This window comes from Podarcis liolepis (genome assembly GCF_965112155.1).
Source record: "Podarcis liolepis genome assembly, chromosome: 8".
In the NCBI taxonomy this organism is placed as follows: domain Eukaryota; kingdom Metazoa; phylum Chordata; class Lepidosauria; order Squamata; family Lacertidae; genus Podarcis; species Podarcis liolepis.
In genome coordinates, this window is record NC_139560.1 from 60,495,811 (window position 1) to 60,517,615 (window position 21,805).

The 21,805-nt window shown below is 43.5% G+C and overlaps 1 long non-coding RNA gene across 1 annotated transcript; it reads left to right on the top strand.

Moving 5' to 3' along the window:
• The first annotated feature begins 11,668 nt into the window (after window positions 1-11,668).
• LOC310714505 lies at window positions 11,669-20,037 on the top strand. Its single transcript, XR_014529848.1, has 3 exons — window positions 11,669-11,784; window positions 12,647-12,945; window positions 19,924-20,037. It is a non-coding gene; the product is annotated as an uncharacterized lncRNA (long non-coding RNA).
• Window positions 20,038-21,805: the final 1,768 nt, after the last annotated feature.

Genomic DNA, 21,805 nt, shown 5'->3' on the forward strand with positions numbered 1-21,805 from the left:
CCGCTGCAGCAGCACCGCTACCGCGTGATTTCTGTTCTTATCCTGAAGCAAAGTTCTTAACCCGAGGTACTATTTCTGGGTTAGCGGAGTATGTAACCTGAAGCATCTGTAACCCGAGGTACCACTGTATGTATGTGCAGTGTTGGAATACCCTGGACTAGAATCAGCAGAACACAATGCTATGGGCAGGATATTTTTTGCTAGGAGAGTACTACCCTAAGGCCAGTGGGAAATTTAACATTAGCTTAAACTGCTGAGATGGGCTGCTGCTTGGGAAAGAGTCCTCCCCATCCATTATCAGTAAGCCTTACAAGAATCCGATAAGATTGTCCAGCTTTATTATACTGAAGGGTTGATACTGCAGGATAGTAGCCAAGATTCAGAGAGTTCTGAATCAAGAGATTCAGAGATTTCTGGTGAAGCACATCAAACAGCAAAAGATGAGTGTTTGTCTAATTGTAAACTCTGGTTAACCTGCCTATCTAGTCTTGTTTCCAGCTAAAATAGATGTGTTTCACAGATGTGGAAGATTGATTTGGCTCCACTTTTCTTCGCACAGCTCTGTGAAAGGCAGAACCAGAACCGCACTTCCACTTTCCCACAGTACTGATGTCATTCACCCAAGCCTGGATGGTCAGTTTCTCAATCCCAGCATTTCTACAGGGGTTCCAGAATAACATGGCCTCTTGGTAACCTCTGCAGAACAAAGCGTTTTCCCAAACTGAATGAAAGCTCATGAGGTTGGACCGTTTGCTGTGCTCTTCACATTAAATCCCTTGGCTCATATGAACTACTTGTATTCCAAGAAATATGACTATCATTTTGTTCAGAACATAGGGTTTGGGGGAGATTTATTGAGATATGGGGAAATTGTTTTTGCTACCACCGTTGATTAAACAGATCACATTTGGTGTCTCCTTCAAATTAAATTTATGCCCTAGAAAATTAACTCTCTTGAGTCATAAGAACTTAAGAAGGAGCCTGCAGGATCAGGCCAGTGACCCATCTAGTCCAGCATCCTGTTCTCACAGTGGCCAGCCGGATGCCTGTGGGAAGCCTTAAAACGGGCTTCCGCCCAACCTTAACTCAGCAGTAAAATGAAGGAACAGTCAAAGAATTTTATAGATTGCAGTGTATTTTTTAAAAGAAGTATTTTCTGGGGATATGAATAAGCAGTTCCAAATCATAAATCTGTGGGTTTGTGCTTAGCTTTTTGGGTAGGAAGTTTGTAATGCATTTTCGGAATCAGAAGTAAACTGGAATTGCTGCTATATGCTGCTTCTCTCCTCCACACCACAAATCAAATCTCAAAAGAAGTATCTCGGTGCCTTTGTTTTCCCCCAGTGATGTATCCTACTAGCACACTTAACCAGTATGCAGCCATAACAGGATAAAGTGAACCCAGGCAAGCAGAGAGGTTTAACAACACAGGCCAAATGTTTCTTTTAGCTGGTGTGACTCAACTTTCATAGGTAGGAGGGAAGCTTGGTTCCCTATAATGATGATTCCTCAAAAAATGAGGAGGAAACTATGTTGTGTATGATAACACTTTTTGAGGACACATTCTGAGAAATATTTTGCACCTACATATTGGATGCTTGCAGAAACACAGGGACAATGTGATTCTATTGTTTATTTTATTTAAACAAAATATTTATACAGTGGTACCTCTGGTTACGAACTTAATTCATTCCGGAGGTCTGTTCTTAACCTGAAACTGTTCTTAACCTCAGGTACCACTTTACTAATGGGGCCTGCTGCTGCGCGATTTCTGTTCTCATCCTGAAGCAAAGTTCTTCTGGGTTAGCGGAGTCTGTAACCCGAAGTTTTTGTAACTGGAGGTGTTTATAACCTGAGGTACCACTGTATCCCACATTTTAACTTAAAAAGCTATGCAAGGTGTCAGGGAACTGACATCAGAGCAGAGGGGGGAGGCGAGGCTTCCAGATTCTGCAGGAGAGGGAACGAGTAAGGGTAGAGAGAGAACGTCATCTGGGGAAGGAAGTCCAGGTGACACCAGGAAGAAGGGAGAAGCAGAGAGCATCTCGGAGGTGAGGCTCCGAGACTCTTCCAGTGAAGTCAGTGAGGAGGGTGGAGGACCACCACTAGGCACGCCCACTCTGCGCAGAAGGCTTCCGCGCAGAGAGGCGAGGCGAAGGTTGTCCGTTAAGGAATTCTTATGCTGGAGGAAATTTAGGAGACGCCCACTCACGGATTCTTCTAGCGACTGAGCAGCAGCACCCAAGCTGCTCAGTCAGGGAAAGACACAACCGCCCCTAAGCAGTTTGGAACAGCTAGAGGTTTACACACAAGCAACCCCAATTCCCGTGACACAAGGGAACTCCCCTAGCCCGTCACAACAAACCTTTAAAATACAATAAAACGCAACATCAATAAAATGCACCAAATGCTGAAACAAAAACAAAAACACAGCATTAATATTTCAAAGTAGCACACAAGTCAAGGAATTGTTCACTAAAAGTCCAGACAAATAAAACAGCTTTGGCTTAATGCCCCAAACTGAACAGGTGAACATTTCTGGAGAGCCTGTTCTACAGCTGGGTGCCACTACCAAAAGGCCATCTCTCCATTTTCTGCTCACCTAACCTAACAGGGCACTCCTCCAAAGAAGGCCTCGAAAGGTCTTCAGAACCTGGCGGGTTCATATAGGTCACCGATAGAAATTAGTCCACTAGGTCTACTAGGCACAGCCCACCCAAGGAGGACGGCAAGCAATACTTATCAGGGAGTAATCCCCATGCAATTCACTGGGGCTAACCCTCTGAGTAATGCAGTTCTTGTAGAATGAACCCAAATTAGAAATTGTGGCAGCAGTGACCCCTTCTTTCCCCTTGGAAAGTGGTGGGCTCTCTTTTCATTGGAGTTTTTTAAACAGAGGTTGGATGGTCATCTGTCAGGGATTCTTTAGTTGTGATTCTTGCATTGATGAGGGTTGGACTAGATGACCCTTCCAACGCTACAGTTCTATGATTCTATAAACCAAGGTGAGACACTTGGGTGCTAAGGACTGACAGAAAATAAATATTTAAGTGTCCACTGTTTCTTCACAAAAGAGGAAGACAAGGAGAGAATCAGAACAGGTGGGGGCCACACAATCTTCCCTCAGCAGAGAAGCAACTGTGACAGAAGGGCCCATTCTGAGCCAAAGTAAGACAAAATAAAATTTAAAATTTCCTTCCAGTAGCATCTTAGAGATCAGCTAAGTTTGTTATTTGTATGAGCTTTCGTGTGCATGCACACTTCTTCAGATACCAAAGTAAGACACTTCAGTTTGGTTAGGGGCTGAGTATTCATATAGCTACAGTGCTTAAGCTCCCACAGTATCTTTGCAAAGGAGAAGGATGGGTAAGAACCTACAGCAACTTGGCCCCAGGGCCTCACATCAGCCATGCCCTTATGACCCTCTTGGAGCCCCACCAGGGTGAATGGGCTACCACTCACAGTGGGTCACAGTGTGAAGCAGTATCTTGACAAAAACTACAATCTAGGAATGGTGGTTAAAAATTATGGAAATGCTAGAGTTCCTTACAAGGATATATAAATGTGACTCAGAACAGCCAAATCATGAACCAGACTGATAGCAGGATGAAGCGTAGGCACTGCATATGAATCAATCTCTTGAGCAAAACATATGAGTCTACAGGGAATAGCACATTATAATTAGATTTAATATAGGGTATGATCATCAAAGCCACTGCTACTCCACAAGCATCTCTTCTTATTCGTGTCTTCTAAGAAACCTAGATAGGTACTAAGGAAAACAAAACAAGGAGGATGTTTATACTGCCTGGTTTTGTAGATACTTACATTGCAATTGTTTGGGGCAAGGGTAAGAGGTCTGAAATTGTGGGTGTTGATGGGAGAGAGCAGGGGAGAGGCACCTCAGACCCAGGCCTTGGGGTTCTTTCCAGACCATGCCCACTGTCCCTGGCCATGGCCTCCTTCTGTGTTTTTATCTGGGTGGACTGTGTCCCTGAATTGTGATAACTCCTCTTGATTGTCTGTATGAAAAGTGTGTGTAGAAGCTTTTGGTATTTGAGTGGCCAGAGTGTTGTCTGTTGTGCAGAGCTAAGAGTTCTATTCCTTCTCTCTAGCCTCACCTACATTATGCTTCTGTCCCTGCCCACCACTGGCCTGCAGACTGCCCCCCTTGGTGTGGGAGATGCCCTTGAAGAAATGCAGACCTCAGACTGAAAAACAAACATATCAGGCACGAATGATCCTCAGTTAGGAGAAGGGCAAATGTCAGTAAAATCCCCTTGCACCAAAGCAAGGGTAGCCAATGTGATGTCCTGCAGGTGTTGGCCTGATCATTGGCCAGATTGGTTGAGGCTGATGGGACTTGTAGTCCAACATCATTTGGAAGGCACCAAATGGGGTGTCCCTAGTCTAGAGGAATTTAAACCCATTTTTCTATTATGCAAAACAGACAACTACAAGACATTTGACACAATCAAGACTGTTTTAGTGCAGCTTCACTTTTCCAGCAAGAACCACCCCACCGTTTATTTCTTTCTGCAGCAAGAGTTAGACCCTAGCCACAGAAATAGACTTCGACTGGCTTAGTCGTTATTCCCAAGATGTTTCAAGATAAACTCTTTTTCAAGAGAAGCTGTATTGACAATTAAGTCAACACAGTAGTGTTGCTGAAAGCCACTTCAAAAATGATGATATATTTGAAGTGGGTTTGAGCAGCTCCACCGCCTTGACTTAATTGTAAAGACAGCTTCCCTTTTTACAGGTTATCTCAAAAGGCATCAGAAACTATGGATACTGGCATTTCCTTCCCCAATACAGCTGTTTACCCGTGTGTGTGTGTGTGTGTGTGTGTGTGCGCGCGCGCTCGCACATGCACGTACACGTGTGCATGCGAGAAAGAGATGTTTCTAATTTACAGTTACCTGGGAACCCAAGAAACTGTAATACCTCTTCCACTGGGAATCCTGGGAACTGAGAATAAATTGAGGATTACTGCCAGAGAATTCAGAGCACCCGCACCAAACAACAATTCCCAGCTTTCAATGGTGGACTGAGAGAGGAAAATAAATACCACTAAGATGAAGTGCATAAAATCATCATAAATTTATGACAAATTTTCTAATCTGCACACACTATTCCAATGTGGAATGTCTAGCCTTAGACTGTGTGTCTGAATCTATGCTGCATTCTGGGAAGAAACACACACACACCAAGAAAACTCCAAGGAATGGACTCTGCATGCACAGGACAGTAGCATAAGGCTTCAATCTAGATTATGCAGAGCTCTTTAACATGTGGACTTCCTGTGTGTGTCCCAAGCATAATGTGTGCAGCTGCTTATCCCCTATTGAACTGAAGAACAAGTCTTTTTGTGCCCAGGGTGTTCCATACATGTGTTGGAACCTCCAAACTGGAATGGGGCTTAACACAAGAGCATGGAGCAGAAAACAGTGTTGCTCTAACTGGGGTTTTCTTAAATGTGCCCTCTAAGCATATACACAGCTATTTGAAATACATGAGAATAGTGTAGCTTGCAGCTCTAGTCTGAACTCTATCCTGAGAGAGCCCTTTCTCATAAAACTCCCAGCTTTTCCACTTAAGGCTTGGCAAGAAGTTGCATGAGAGCAACCTCCCTTGTGGTTCTTTGGCATTCTGGTTCCACTCCTCATTGCCAAAAAAACCACATAAGGAAACATATTTCAACTTGTACATTATCTGGACATTAGTTTACTAATATGGTTGTTTGTTTGTTTTTTGCTTCTCCAACAAGATTTCTGATGGGAGCAACAGAAATGTGCCAAACACACAGTTCATGCATTTCAAATTAAGCAGCTGAGTTTCCATAGCAGTGTACGCCACTGTAAAGTCAAACTAACATTTTAGCAGCCCCCTGGGTCTCTGTGAAATCCAATCAATGCCACGAGGCTGTTTCCCTACATTTAAGTTTTCTGGTTTTAGGACAATGTGTCTTTTTAATTCACAGGCATATATAATGTAAAACAAGCAACTGTTCACCATTTGAAATGTATAGCCCTACATATAAGTCACCAAGCTAAATACATCCCATTTATCAAAATAGGGAAGCTGAACCACAATGACAAATGCATACAGGAAATGGATTGTGGTCTCTTATTGGGAAAGGGAGACCCTGCCTTTCTCATTCACTAGCAAGGAGGATGAGCTCCTTGTGGGGTTTCCATAGGCATCTGGTTGACCAGTATGAGAATAGAATGCTGGCTGGATCTCCTTGTGTTACAACAGGTTACATTTGCAAGCTAAAGAAATCGTCATGGTAAGGGAGCCAAACACACACCACAACCTATTCTCTTGGCTAAAATAGTATGTTTCTTTCAAGGCTAATTTCAGGAAGGGGAGAGAGCCTGTGTAGCTATGGGCACCATGTTGGCAACCCCTGCCTTATGATATTGGAAGGGGGAGTTCAAACAAACCTAGAGTGTGTAGCTGTGTGCAGCAGCAGAATTTCCCATGCTGGAGTGAGCTCTGTTCCTCTGCTTTCCGTCTGGCATACAAACTTTGGGTCGAATCTTATTTCCATGTTCTGTTTACCAGTCTGTCCCCCACATGCTTGAGGTGAGCTGTCTATTGTGGGCAGGGAGGTGAGATGCCTAGCATATTTTCAGTTTCAGCTGCAAATAGGATCCACTTGGTCTGATTCAGGTGAGAAGGCGTTCTGTGTGCCTCAGTTGTAGGGCACTCACCACTGAAGCCACACAGCCCCAATGCATCTCAGGGCAGCCACAGTTGATGATCACCGTCCAAGCTCCCTTTAGAAAATAACAGCTGGGAAACGCTCCTGCGAAGAACAATGAGAGCTATCCCAGCAGAGCAGCAAGCAGGAGGATCAGGTCTTGGATACCCATCATGCTTACAATACAGCAGGAGCAGGAAGACACAGAGGATGTGTCACAGTTCAGTGGTGGAAGATCTGCTCTGCATGCAGACAGTTCCTCCCCTGGCATCTCCAGGTAGGAATGGGAGAGAACCCCGTGTGAAATCACCAGAGAATTGCTGCCAGTCAGTGCAGAGACAATGCTGAGCTCAATGGACCAATTCAGCATAAGGCCAACTCTTTCTATGTTTCTTCCTATGCTGCTTCCTATTACAGGTGGTGGAGAAGGAAGTCAAGGGATGCCTACTAAAGCTGCTGTATGGTGTGCATTTCCTTGGGAGTAAGCCCCATTGGGACGCGGGTGGCGCTGTGGGTAAAACCTCAGCGCCTAGGACTTGCCAATCGTATGGTTGGCGGTTTGAATCCCCGCGGCGGGGTGAGCTCCCATCGTTCAGTCCCAGCTCCTGCCCACCTAGCAGTTCGAAAGCACCTTTAAAAAGTGCAAGTAGATAAATAGGTACCGCTTTATAGCGGGAAGGTAAACAGCGTTTCCGTGTGCTGCGCTGGTGCTGGCTCATCAGAGCAGCTTTGTCACGCTGGCCACGTGACCTGGAAGTGTCTGCGGACAGCGCTGGCCCCCGGCCTCTTAAGTGAGATGGGTGCGCAACCCTAGAGTCAGACACGACTGGCCCGTACGGGCAGGGGTACCTTTACCTTACCTTAAGCCCCATTTCATACCATTGCGTTCAAATGTAGCATCTAGTTGAAAATACTGGCAGAGTCAGCTGGCTCCAGAGAACAAACTTGAGCTAGCCATCTGACTTCCCAATACAGGGTGACCATGCCACACCCAAAAGGCCTCCTCCAGCTGTGGATAAATCCCAAAACCAGGTCCTGCCTTTTCATCACAAAGAAATGCTAGTGTTGATGTGCTTCTGCTCTGATACTTGATATATGAAGCTGTCACCCTGCTGTGCTCATGTGGTTCTCATTTTCCGTCATTTCCCAAAGTCTTTCCTTGTCCCCCCTGCAGTTCGCAGCTAATATCCATGACCATGTGGCTTTTCTTAAAGAATCATTTCAATTTTAAGCCCTAATCTCCCTTTCCCCCGCCCTTTAGATTTGTATAATCAAGGTCTCTCTCCCACCCCCATCCCACGCCACCTCCAATTGCATATTGTCTTTCTGTCATCTCCTAGTTGAGGAACAAAAATACAAGAAAGATCCAACTGCCTTGGGATTGGGACTGCATATGACATATCCACTTTGATCAGTAGCTGTGATTTCGCATGCTGCTGCAAGCCTTTCAGAAGTGTGGGTGGAGTGGTGGGATGCAAAAACAGCAGATCCTTTTGCTTCTGGCAAATGAATCAGATGATCCAGTCACCACGAGTGGGAAGAGGGAGCTTGGCCACCATGCACCAGTTTTGTATACAGTATATCAGTCTGCGTAGGTCCGACCCTGAGAGAAACTGAACTACTAGTGGTCAGCTTTGCCCCTCTCCCTCATGTGTTGGAATATACATAGCACAGAGCCATCCTATTCTCTCTTGTTGCCAGTCTTTCATTTACACCCCTTGCTCTCTCCCAAACTTCTTTATGGTCCAGAGTGGGAAGGCTGGTTCACACATGCATGCACAATGCTTGATTTCTCATCAGTTGATTACTCAGCTCATCGCTATTTAATAACGGATTAGTCTACAGGAAGCATGTGCTCTGGAGGACTAGCAATTTGATGATTCACAGATGAATGCATGAACTGTCTCCGCTGAAAAGTATTGTGTTTGAAATGATTGATTTACAGGGATTCATTCACATATGTACGTCACCAATTGATGCTGCCTGAATCATATCTTGTAAATCAGTTCAGCTCCTGTGAATTAAGTTTAGCTCTATATCGATGCATTTATTTTGCTACAATTGGGGTTCTGTCACTAAATTTTACTCAGTTCAGTCTTGTCTTCTTTGATCATGGGCAGAGCAATCTGAACCCTGATCCACCACCCTGGTGGGAGTCTGGATGAAGCAGAGATGTCCTTTCTTCCTCTATCAATGGGGGGGGGGAGTAGCTCCACCATCAATAGGGAAGTCCTACTGGCAAGGAGCACCTCAGTGTGCCCACCCAAACGACAGGCAGGTGAAAGCTACTGGTGCTGACATCTCTGCTGACAGTAGCCAATGGAACATCCTTTTCTGGGATGTTTCATGAATGGGAAGCACAGGATCCACTGAGGAGCACAGGATCCTGTTCCCAACTACTGTCCTGGTCAGTGAAAGATATGGGGCTGTGGGTACCTTACTAATGCCTGAAGGCTGGACCACTGTAAATAGACTTTAAACTGAACTCATCTGGATTAACAATTCCTTCATGTTTTTAAAAAGTGAAATTACCTAAGTTTTTCCAAGTCATGTGATAAACTGGCAGAACATAAATACATGGGAACATGAGAAGACCCTGCTGGATCAAACCTAAAAGCCTATCTAGTCCATCTTTCTGTCTCCTGCAGTGGCCAACCAGATGCTTTTGGGAAGCCCCAAACTGGACATTAGGGCAATATAGTCCTCTCCCACTATAATGCCCCAGTGACTGGTTTTTAGAGGCTCTGAACCTGAAGGTAGTAAGCAGCCCCTTTTAATGCTGTCTAGGTTTGTGGCTATCACCACAGGTTGTGGCAACGAATTCCACACTTCAACTATGTGGCTTTGTCCTTCCTAAACTTCTACCACTCAGCTTCATTGGATGTTCCCAGATACTAGAATTATGAGAGTGGTGTTCATTTTCTCCACACCCTGCCCTGCATAATTGTATACACTCTATCACATTTCCTTAATCACCATTTTTCTAAACAAAAAAAGCTCTCAAATGTTGTAACCTTTCCTCAGAGAGAAGTTCCAGCCCCTTGATAATTTTGGCTGCTCTTTTCTGCAAAACTAACTGCAGTGAGGAAAGTCTCTAAAACACATTCCATATATGTTTACTCAGAAATCGCTCCTACTAAAATCAATGGGTGCTTACTCCCTAGTAACTAGGCATTATAATGCACCCAAAACAAAATAGGAAAAGGCAAAATGTTATTGCCTGAAATTGCAAAAGGTTTAAATCATATCCTAGATATTTAATTTCTTATTATATGACAGTTAAAACACACAACCACCCCCAAGTAATATTGTTCATGGCAGAAATCTGTCTTTTTGTATTATGGATGTCAGAAGCAACCACAGGCTTATGAATGTCTTCCTGTCAGTTGTCACTCCCATAGTCAGATCAGAGAAAATTGCAAAAGCTCAGATCATGAAAGAGTCGAAAGAGAAGCCCATACTCCAGAAATTCCCAGTTCTGATTAGAATACATATTCAACTTTTCCAGAGGACACATTTCATGGCTATTTCTAAACGATCCTATATCCTTTCACAACAGTACATGCCTACTAACCTTTGTTCCAACACTTATTTCTAAGAAGATAAAATCTGAGCAAACTATCATGCTGTTTATCTTCATTAAAAAGAGAGAGAGAAACCACACCTTAACAGGCTTGCACACACAACTTGTGATCCTCCATGCTTAGTAAGCCTCCTGATTCTGCTTGCCTGGTGACCTGCAGTCAGGTTGATGGGTCACACAACAAGGGCATCACCACCAGACTGACAGTATTTTGTGAGGACACAATGGGAAATTTAGGTTTGTACAATCAAAGTGGATTAAAGCACTCCATTACCCTAGTACAACAAATCCACTTTAAAAAAGACATTTTTTAAAGCAGATGTTTCACAGTTAGGAAAGTAACAGGGAAGTGTATTGAAAACTGTGGAATGAATGAGTGATTAACAGGAAGACATATAAACACCGTGCAAGCAAATCAGGATGAATGCAAACAGAGCAGAAGGAACATTCAAGGAAGACCAGATATAATCTGGAGGCGGCCTATACCAAAAGAGTGTTAAAAAAGCAACCACCCAACAGCTATTCAAGCACAGCATTTGGCTCCTCTTTGTGCCACTGGACAGTCTTGGTAGGAAGATTGCCAAATGTTGGGGAATTGTCAAAGGATGGGGAAGTAAGATGGATCGAAAGCACTGAGAACAGCCACAATGACCGAATGAGAACTGAGCTGGCGTGGCCAAGGAGATAGGATACCCCAGAGCAGAGGTTTTCAACCTTTTCTAATCCATGGCTCCCTTGATCAACTATATTCTTTCTGCAGCTCCCCTGTGGGGAAAGGCGCTACCAACCTCAGGATGGAAGCGCCTGCATCCCTCGCCTGCAGAGCCAGCAGCCCCTCAGCCCTTTTCGAACACCCTCCCTTGTGGAGTGTTCCCTCAGCCTCCTCTCCCCTCCTTTCTCCTTGGGAGTCCTCCAGGCAGCCACTGCCACCACCTCTGGTCTCTGAGCCAAGAGAGGTGCCTCCTCACACCGCCCCACAGGTGCCTGGGAAGAGGATGCCTCCAGCCTTAGCAACCCGATGGAGACGGGCCAAAGGTGAACGTGAGGCTAGCACCTTACTCACCTTAGGAAGCAACAGTGGCAGCCGCTGGACCTGCATGGTGGAAAGCCTCCCCTTTGATGTTGGGCACTCAGCTCCCAGACAGGCATCACACACAGAAACCATAAGAAAAGACCAGTGTGGTGCCTGCCTGCCTGCCCAGCCTCCCATTTGTCTGTCCATTCCCAACAGTAAGGGCTGGTGGACTGGCTGGCTGGGCTCCCTCACCCACTTGCTTGCCTGTTCCAAGGCCACCTCAGCAACTGGCAACCAGCACCCCCTGGCCAGCCCCAGAGGCGCCATTCGCCTGGGGAGATTGTGGTCAGGGCCACTGCAACAAACAGCCTCACAAGCCTTTGGGAGGCAGAGATGCAAGAAGGCATCAGAGGAGGGAGGAAAGGAAAGAGGGACAGAGGCTAGAGTTGCCTGTGGCACCCCTGACCATCCTTCAAGGCACCCCAAGGTGCAATGGCACACTGGTTGTAAACCACTGCCCTAGAATAATGTTTTGAGTTGGAGGTTATAGAAGGAGTCCTAATATAATGTAAGCTGCCCTGGATAGAAATCACATCGCCATCAATTTGAGCTCCCTGGGGCTCAGACCAGGTTTCAGCCCTGCAAGAAACAGGAGGAGAACACTTACATCATGCCTTTATTTTCACAAAGGAGTAAACACAGACAGTCCCCATGCATATTTGATGAGCAGACAGGTCAGAGGATGAGACTTGCAGGCAGACTTGAGGCACAGCACCTTTAACTTTAGAAATTAAGTACTGAGTGCAAGCCAAGAGCTTCCCAGAATGTAACTATGCTAACACCCAGTTCCAGGAAGGCCCTCACAAAAATAGCTGATGGCTATGCCTTGCCTTTGGTGGTGTTCGCCACCAGGAAAGGCAACTGGTAGGAGGTGTCACCGCAACCCATCTCTAATTACTGTTCATTATTCCCTCTGGCTGCTTCTGAACGTGTTGTGTGAGCTTCCGCAGACTTTGGCGGAAGTCTGGCTAACATGTCTCATGACCCGAGTTCATTGTTGCTTCAAGGCCCGCATTAAATTAGTCTGGGCTATTCTGCGTGCAGCCTAATTTCAGTTTGCCACAGTGGCCTAACACACTGTAATATGGCAGAGCCTCAGAAAAGCACCACATTTAGCAGGGCACAAGGAGGTGTTTTGACAGGGCTACACTGTATTTCCATCTCAGTCCAATTCTGCATCTAGCCAGGGCTCTTCCCAGTTTCAGACACATACAGAGGTCATTGTGGTACCCTCCTACCCTTTCCCATATGTTTACTCTGCCATTCATTCTAATTACAGGACTGTGCTGCAGAGGAAGTGCTCCAACGGCTGTGGAGGTAGAAGCTGCTCATCGCCTCTGCCAAATGCATCATCCTGGCACTAACCTGTTTCCCTTCTGACAATGCCAACCGAGTGTCAACACTGCTGTTGATTTATATAGCACAGAGCATAGCAGGGTTTTATCAGAAAGAGTTTCAATTTGGTGGAGCTGCTGGGTGTAGGGGACAAAGACACAGCAATTTCAGAAACACTCATCAGCACGGCGGCAAAGCAACAACTCTAGCAACAAGGAACTAGATGGGCAGTCATTTTAAACAGTACAGTATAATTATTTCAGATACTTAAAGTAATGGAAAGTCCTCAGTTTGACCACAGCATACTTAACGTAATGGTTATTTTATTAATATACTGACAGTGCAATCTGATACATGCCCACCCAACAGCAGGTCCCATTGAGTTCAATGGGGTTTACTTCCAAGTAAAGTGGGTCTACGATTGCAGCCTTAGGGATTGATATCCTGCCTTCCCACATATGCTTTGTGGTGGCTAACAAAACCATATATATATATATATATATATATATATATATATATATATATCGCAAAAACAGCAAAAACAGTATACAAAATCGAATATAATAGTAGGCTGCATTTTTTAAAAAAAGGGTTAATATTATCATCCAATTTAAACGGGGAAACCAGATATCATAAAAGGCAATCAAATGTAATGAAAAACCCAAGTTTGCTGGCAGTTTTGTAACAGAAACACTAGGCAGACAAGCCTGGGAAGGGAGTACCATCACTTGAAAATTATGAGCACCATCACTTACAAGGGTCTTCCTCCAGTAACCAACTGGTAAGCCTTATCATGCAGAGGTACCAAGAGAAGGGTCCCTAACACCCAACCCTGAAAAATTATTTGTTCAATTATATGGAATGCTGCTGGGAAGTCCAGGACACCCTGTTGTTGTTGCTCTCCTATTACAGCTCATTCACCAGGGCAACCAAAATCATTTCTATCCCAAACCTGGCCCAGAAGCCAGACTGAAATATATTTAGAAAAACAGTGTCATCCTGTTGGGAAAATTCAATTTTAAAAACAAATAATAATTTATTTCCTCCACTGCGCAGTATCAAAAAGAAATTTACCAGAGAAATATTACCAAAGTGTGGAATGGATAACAGGGCAATAAACTAGACTGACTCTTAAAATTGGCAGCTAGGTGCTTATACGGGCCCTGCTTATTCCTCTCTTGGGGGATTCCTTCAGCAATCCAAAATCAACTTAAGTTGGAATGGATAATTGGTTTTGGACTCCTTCCCTGAAAACCTTTCCTTGTTGAGTTCTTTGGCGAGGAAATATGGCCATTTCTTTCACTGGAAACCTACTTGTAAAGGTCATTTGTGAAACAAAATGGAAACCGGCGTGGTAAGGACTCGATTTTATGGCAATCTGAACAACATCCAATCAAGATGGTTACGACGACGGCCTGATAGAACAGAATTGCAATCTTACATTAATAGGCCAAGATGAATAGACGAGCGCCCGAACCCTGAGGAGACAGAGACAGAGGTCAGTGCTTAAGGCTTTGAACATGAATGCCTCTCTTCCTCCCGTCCCTTTTCACATGTGGCACCGTAACAGTAGCAGACAGATGCTACATAAAGGCAGACACACCTGATTAACCATGAATACAACAGCTGCCGTTTCCCCACTGCCCCCTCTATCCACCGCAAGGCTGTTTCCGTTTTGTTTTTTCCTTTCATGAGGAAATTAAGCCCACCATTAAAACCCAAAGTTAGTGGGAGGGTGTCAGCGTTGTGGGTCTTTGTTTTCTTCCTTGCAAATGTGTAATGGCTACCTTCTGATTTTCCCTTTCATCTGAGGCGTGGGCGAGGCCTACAGCAGGCAGAGCAGTCAACACCCAACCTCAAGCACAGGAAGAAAGGAGAGCAAGGGGCAAAAGGCTGGCGATCAGTCCAGGAAGGGAGATAAAGGACATTTACACAAAGCAGCAGCACCTGATTCCCCCACTGCCCTTCAAAATATTCACTCCATGAGCCAATAGCTTCTAGTTCTTCCATAGGATGCTCCTGCAGAGCTCCAAGTACAGTGGTACCTCGGGTTACATATGCTTCAGGTTACATACGCTTCAAGTTACAGACTCCGCTAACCCAGAAATAGTGCTTCAGGTTAAGAACTTTGCTTCAGGATGTGAACAGAAATAGTGCTCTGGCGGCACGGCGGCAGCAGGAGGCCCCATTAGCTAAAGTGGTGCTTCAGGTTAAGAACAGTTTCAGGTTAAGTACGGACCTCCGGAACGAATTAAGTACTTAACCCGAGGTACCACTGTATATGGATAGTACTTTGTAAACAGCAATAGCAAGTGTGTCCCTTGCTAACAGCCTTCTAAAACATACTGCAAAATGTCCCCTCCCATTATTAATTAGATGTTACAAATCACTTTGGTAGGCAGGTACAAACAACAACAATCACATCATCAGCTCTGACAGCTTAACTAGCTAGCAATAGCTCTTGCCCAGTACCAGATATGAAGGTCTTAGGAAAATGCTGGCTGCTCTAAGGAGAGGTGGTAGATACAAGAAGTGATGCCGGGTTTCAACAAGGTTAATTGTATTTTGCAGCTCTTGCTACAGTTACCGTATAGATATGCCATTCTTTGCTAACCATTCATGCGTTTGAGCACCTTCTGCTCTCTTACCCTTTCGACTTGTAGCTGTATACAATGGGGAATCGCCTCTTCTCTTTTTAGCCAGTCTAGGGCAGTTTCTTTCTTTGAAACTAAAGTGCACTGCACTCTTCACTTTCCCCTTCAAATGGGAGTAAATAGGCTGTGGCTTGCAAATTTGTTTTAAAGGGCGATAAGCATTTTAGAGAGGGAAGTCCCTACACCATTCTGCGGTCACGGGTGACATACTATTCTAAGGAGCTGTTTCACAGATTACCATTTCCCTACACAAAGATAATCTCCATGAGCGAAAATGTGCTTAGCATAAATGTGTGAAGAGAGGTGTGTTTCCTGTGCTGTTTGAGCAAATGGGTCAGGCAGCCATTGCCTTCAGTGGATGCCTGGTCCATGTTCTTACAGCATGAAAACCAATTATGCCACACTTCACACATTATGGTAAACACATTTCCCTACATATGTTTCATACATTATCTTTATACAGAGAAATAGTAATGTGTGAAACACCCCTAAGGCTAACGCTGTGCAGAACTTTGAAATGGCAACATTACCTGCCCCTCCAAAGCTTTATAATCAAACATCAATGCACATGCAAAAAATAAATCTTATTTCAGGTGTAGCTTTAGTTCTTTATTTATTTATATTTGTTACTCTTGGAAATAGCTCCAGCAAAAAAAGATAAGAGGCTGATTCTGTATCTAAATAAGAACCTGCCTTCTCAAGATCAAAGGTCCAGCAGCAATATGTAATTTCCAATTTTATCCTAGGCACATTTGTTTCCAAAGAAGTCCCTTGTCTTAAATGGTGCTTATTCCCAGATAAGCATGCACAGGATTGCAGCCTTATTTTCTGCATTAAGCATAGGAGTGCATAGAACTGCAGCCTTCAGTTATGAAATGAGGAATACACACAGGCTTTAAAATGTGGATAAAGATTTGTACACAAACTGATTAAAAAACCTAGAAGCATAAGGGTAAGCACTGACAACTCAGAGGATAAACAGTGACAGGGAACAGTTTGGGGGGTGGGGGGTGATGCTGAGTAAACAGAGGAACAGTCACAAACAGCCAACTTGACAGCCGAAATTGTTTGGATTTTAAATGAGTTCAGTGAACAAAAAAGGGGAGAGATCATTGAACTGTTGCCCATAAATGACAAGCAGTGCAGTAGGAGAAAGAAGACATCCGTTCTGTTTGGCAGCAATAACTTTTAGGAGACTCTCTGAGAAGGACATAGTGCTGGCAAGCAACCGATACTGCGTGGACTATGACATATATCAAAGAAAGAGGGGAAAGGGTGTCTGGAAAAGCGCCTGACCTAGGAAGAAAGATAGAGATACAAGAAGCAGCGGAGAAGTCAGTAAGGCCAGAGAAGATGAGAAGTTAAGCCCGTGGGCAACAGCAGAAAGTGCTAATGCAGCATTTAATGATGAGTTTGTGATTGCAAAGTCCTTTTGTTATATCAACTCAACAGGCAAGACAGGAAGGTCAGGGCATCACAGAGGAAAATGTCAAAGCAAATCTCTAGGAGAGCCAAATCCACAGAGTGGGTATGCCCAGATTGGGGGTGATGGCGAATTCAATTAGAAATGGAAACAGGAGAATAAGTTGCTATACTCTGCATACTGGTCAGCAATCAGGCCAGTGGACATGAACACTGTTTGCTATCATCTTCTTCTTTTGTCCACAAATGTAACATAAACAATTACATTACTTTCCCTGTTGTTTTTGATGTTCCCCCGTACTGAAATTACTTGTGGAATTAATAGCATCATTAATTGCATTAATTTAGGTCGTAGCAAGTAGTGAGACGAATAGCATAGGTTTTAGCAGAAGCCAAAATGTAGCAGAATGGAAACATTTCTGATTGCGACTAACACAGGAAGGGATGGAAATTGCTGTCTCCTTAACATCCTTAGACCAGATGCCACAAAACTATCATTGTCTATTGTTGAGGGAGGAATGCAAAGGGCCTTCGATGAAATACACAAGACCCACCCCTAGATTTCCACCAGTTTTAGCCAAATGACTGTCTTGTAGCCTTCTATAATTAGTGGCTACGGGAAGCATCATAAAAGGGGGCAAACCGTCCCCCCATTCAAGTTGTTGTTGTTGTTGTTGTTAATTATGTTTATATCCTGCCTTTCTTCTAAGGAGCTCAAAGGGGGGGTACATAGTTCTCCCCCTCCCCCTTTTATCCGCACGACAACCCTGTGGAGTAGGCTAGGCTAAGAGAAAGTGACAGGCTCCATTTCACCCAGTGAGCTTCATGACTGGTCTACCAAGGTCCAAGTCCAACACTCTAACTGCTACACCACACTGCCTCTATCTGAATCTAGCATCAAATTATCACTTTCCCCTATGTCAAACGCTTGATAGGGGAAAAAATAAAATGTGTTTCCTGCTCCTCTAGCATAGTACGCCTTCTGATTTATAGCACTAGTATCTCATTGCTGACATTGTGGTATGAAGTCGCAGGTGCTGATGAGTTTGCTCCTTCGCAATGGTTTCTTGGCCATGAAGAGAGTTCCGTAATTTGAGTGGAGTGTGACATTTGAAACCCCATTCATAGGGGCAAAGGATAGAAGACAGAGTATGCAGAAACCAATGCACTAGCAGCAGAGCACCGCAAAGCAAAAGATTCATAAACATTCAGCCCACAATTTACTTTGATGTTTCTATTTCCAAAAAGATTCCATACATCAAACACTTCATTTACGAAGAAGTGACCTTAAAGGTGCATCTCCCGCTCTTAGACTTTTATTTTACACTATCCCATGCTGTTAACAAATATCCTATGAAGGGTCTTTGTCCCAGCTGCATAGGCCAGCTCCTTTTCCTTTTTAAGCCAAAGCAATGATATTAAAGGACTATCAACATCCTGTTGTTCTGCTAAAAGCCAATATGCTTTTGCTGTGTTACCAAATCATTCTGTAATTGCAACCGATTGAAATGCCATATAAAAGAGATGATTGTAGTACTGGATATTCATCTCTCTTTTTCAATTATTTGGTTTACTACCCAATGTGCAATTCTTGTTCTCCTTCCCCTTTTTGGAAATAGTGACATTTGGAAACAATTTGGTTTTACAAGGATAATTCACTTTCGTAGGAATTCGTGAAACGTTACAGTGTAAGGAAATCTGCAATAGTATATGATGATAAAGCCCATTATTCTATTGCTACTCCTAGATAAGACATTTTATTTTATACACTACAAAGCAATCTGAATTAAATAGGCCTTAACTTTCTTTTAAAATATTGCTTTAAAATGTATTGTAAAGCTCATTTTTCTAATAAAAAAACCCCACCACCTTTCTAGTCTTTTAAAAAACCATTTTATCACATTTTAGTTTTTCCTCCATTTATAGTTCTGTTGTTTTCCTTTCATTTTTTGCAGTTATTGAAGTAATGGCAAAATAGTGCTGAAATTAAAAGAGCCCTTTAGCACACATTTTAACATGATTTTCAAAACTGAGTGGGGGGAAATGGTTTAAAAATGATGTGCTATAATAAGTCTTAGTCAGCTTCCCACAGATACATTTGTACTCAGAGTAGTTTACAGAAAATAAACAATCTCACTACAATCATTATTGTACATAAAGGAAATGGCGAGCGTTATCCAACAAAATTATTCTATTAGTGCCATGACTTTTGTCTGTGCAATGGGACTTCCTCTCCCTACAGGCCATCTTGGCCCCCCAAATCTGCTCATTAAAATCGTCTACATATATGAAACACTGTATATATATATCCTTGTTACCTGATCCTCAGGTGATAAGGAGGGCAAAATATGTTTCATCACTTCAATCACCTCTCTTTGCACTTACATGCTTCTCAGAAACAGAAAACATTTTTCTATCCTTACAAAGCAAGATCAAGTAATACATATAATACAACTATCATTTGCTTTTCATTCTGGCACTTGTTTACATAATATAACTCCATGTGGAATATGAGTCTCCTGTTTATTCTTTGCCCACAAACAATTCTAATAGTTAAGGATATCCTCGACACTTCTCAAAAGCCCTTATCCCTAATGTTTAAAAGACATTTGTAGCCAATTCTTCCTACCAACTCATTAACACCAGAGTGAGCGTTCCATTTCCTAACAAATGTCACTCCCAGAACACCTTGGGAGAATCTCCTCCTTTCTTTTCTAAGCTTAAACACTCTCCATCCCTGAAAGTGGTCACCTTTCCCCCTCCCTCTTTTTAACAGGCACTCTTAACCTTCTTAGGAGATTAAGTATCCCAAGATGCCGTGCATGAAGAGAGCACTGGAGAACAGCAAGATGCTACTGTATTGTATTAATGTCACTTAATGGTAACTGTCAGTGATAGTGATGGAATAAATATGGAAAAGGAAATTGCTGTAATTGATTGACAGTCTGCAATCCTCCACATGGAGTTTAATGAGAGGGAGTTGTAAAAAGCTGCCTCTATGCAGGCTATTAATGCAAATCATGTGCACCGGGCCTACTTTCTGAATTATGCAATGCTATGCGAATGTCTGTGTCTAATCCATTTCAGCAACCTTGTCTTTATTCAGAAAAAATAGCCTACTGACATGCTGATTACTGTATTACAGGAGTATCAGAAGTTTGGAGCAAAAAGTGAGTTCCAAGAGCCATGTTATAAATTTTGCTCAGAACAAGAGAAGTGTTTTAACACTGCCCTTACGTTCACCACGCAGTTCTACAAGCTACGTTTGTCAGAGCTGACAGGGATTTACGGGGTGAGGGTGGTGAACCTTTGATATGTAGCAAGAATGATCAAAAATTGCTTTTGTTAGAAAACTAGTTAAACCACCATCTTGCTTTGGTGAAGTAACTAAATGTAATCTTTGTATAATATCCTGCATTTCCAGGGAGAATATCATAAAAACTAGAATGGAAGTTTGGAAATTATGAGCCTAAATGACTTAATCATCACTATTATAATAATTTTAATAGCACTTTAGAACATTTCGCAGCATTTCACATACATGCATCATCATCATCATCATCATCAAAAAAATTCTAGAGGGGTAGCCATTGGAAGAAAAAGAGCAAAGAATTCTGTGGCACTTTGAAGACTAACACATTTATTAATACACAAGCTTTCTGGGCAACAGTCCACTTCATCAGATTGGTTGGCCTTCCCACTGCTGTGATAGTCTTCCTGGGTGGTAAGGAGTGAAGCTTCTGAGTGGGCTACCTCTCCATGAACTGGCTGGTAGCAGAGGCAATACTAGTGGTTCTTAAAGTGGGCTGTGATAGATATAGATAGATAGATAGATAGATAGATAGATAGATAGATAGATAGATAGATACGGTAGATACGGTAGATAGATATAGATGATAGATAGAGAGATAGAGAGATAGAGAGATAGAGAGATGATAGATAGATAGATAGATAGATAGATAGATAGATAGATAGATATTGGTGTGTGTGTGTGTGTGTGTATATATATATATATATGCAGGTTTTGGTGTCCTCGGGTGTCTTCCCGTGTAAAAGTTGGGGTGTCTAGGCGACGTTTCGACGAGGTCTCACTCGTCATCTTCAGGCTGGTGCTTTCGGCTTCTTGTTACTGGAACAGAGCAGGATCTCAGTGTTTGAGTTCCTATAAATACTGTTGAGGGGGTGTGGTGTATAGCCTCCAATGTTCTGGGCAGAGAGGAAGTTCCCAGGCTAATGTGCCTTTTCTTCTTTTGTTCCTTAATTACTTGAGGGATATCTTGAGTGATTTCTTGGGTGATATTCTGAGTACCACTTAGGTGGGTCATTAGGTGTGGATTAGTTGCTAAAGCCTTCGTGTCTTGACATCTTGAGCTTTGTGAAGAGTTTTTCTGAGAAGATGGCTGTACTGCACTTAGTTGTGCTCTGGCTTGGCTTCGTGTATAGGGGCGAGCTGTGGTTTTGTGTCTTGTGCCAGCCAGATCTGTGTAGGGATTGCAGGGGGGTGCAGCATCCGGAGGTGCCACCATGGTTTGGCTACTGGATGGTGTCTGTAATTTATCTGTGGAGAGGGTCTGGGTTTGGGTCTGGTGTGGTTGATTGGTGATGGCGTTCTGTGTGCCTCTGGATCTGGTGTCGGTTTTTGTGGGGAGGGCTAATTTCCAGATGTCTGGCAGGCGGGATGTGTCGTCACGCTTGTTCATGTTGTGAGGGTGTTTCTCTATCTCGATGGCTTCCATGATTATTCTCTTGTGGTGATGTTCCATGTTAAAGAGCAATTTGGATTCTGCAAAATTAATTTCGTGTCCTGTTTCTTTCATGTGTTGGAAAAGAGAGGAAGTTTTTTCTTCTTTTTTGACGGCATTCTTGTGTTCTGCGATACGTGCATTTATTCGTCTGTTTGTTTGTCCAATGTACGTGGCTGGGCAGACTTTGCAGGGTATTTCATAGACCCCTTGGTTTTCCAACTGGATTTTATCCTTGATAGCCAATATCCTCAGAAACCCCAAGGATAAAATCCAGTTGGAAAA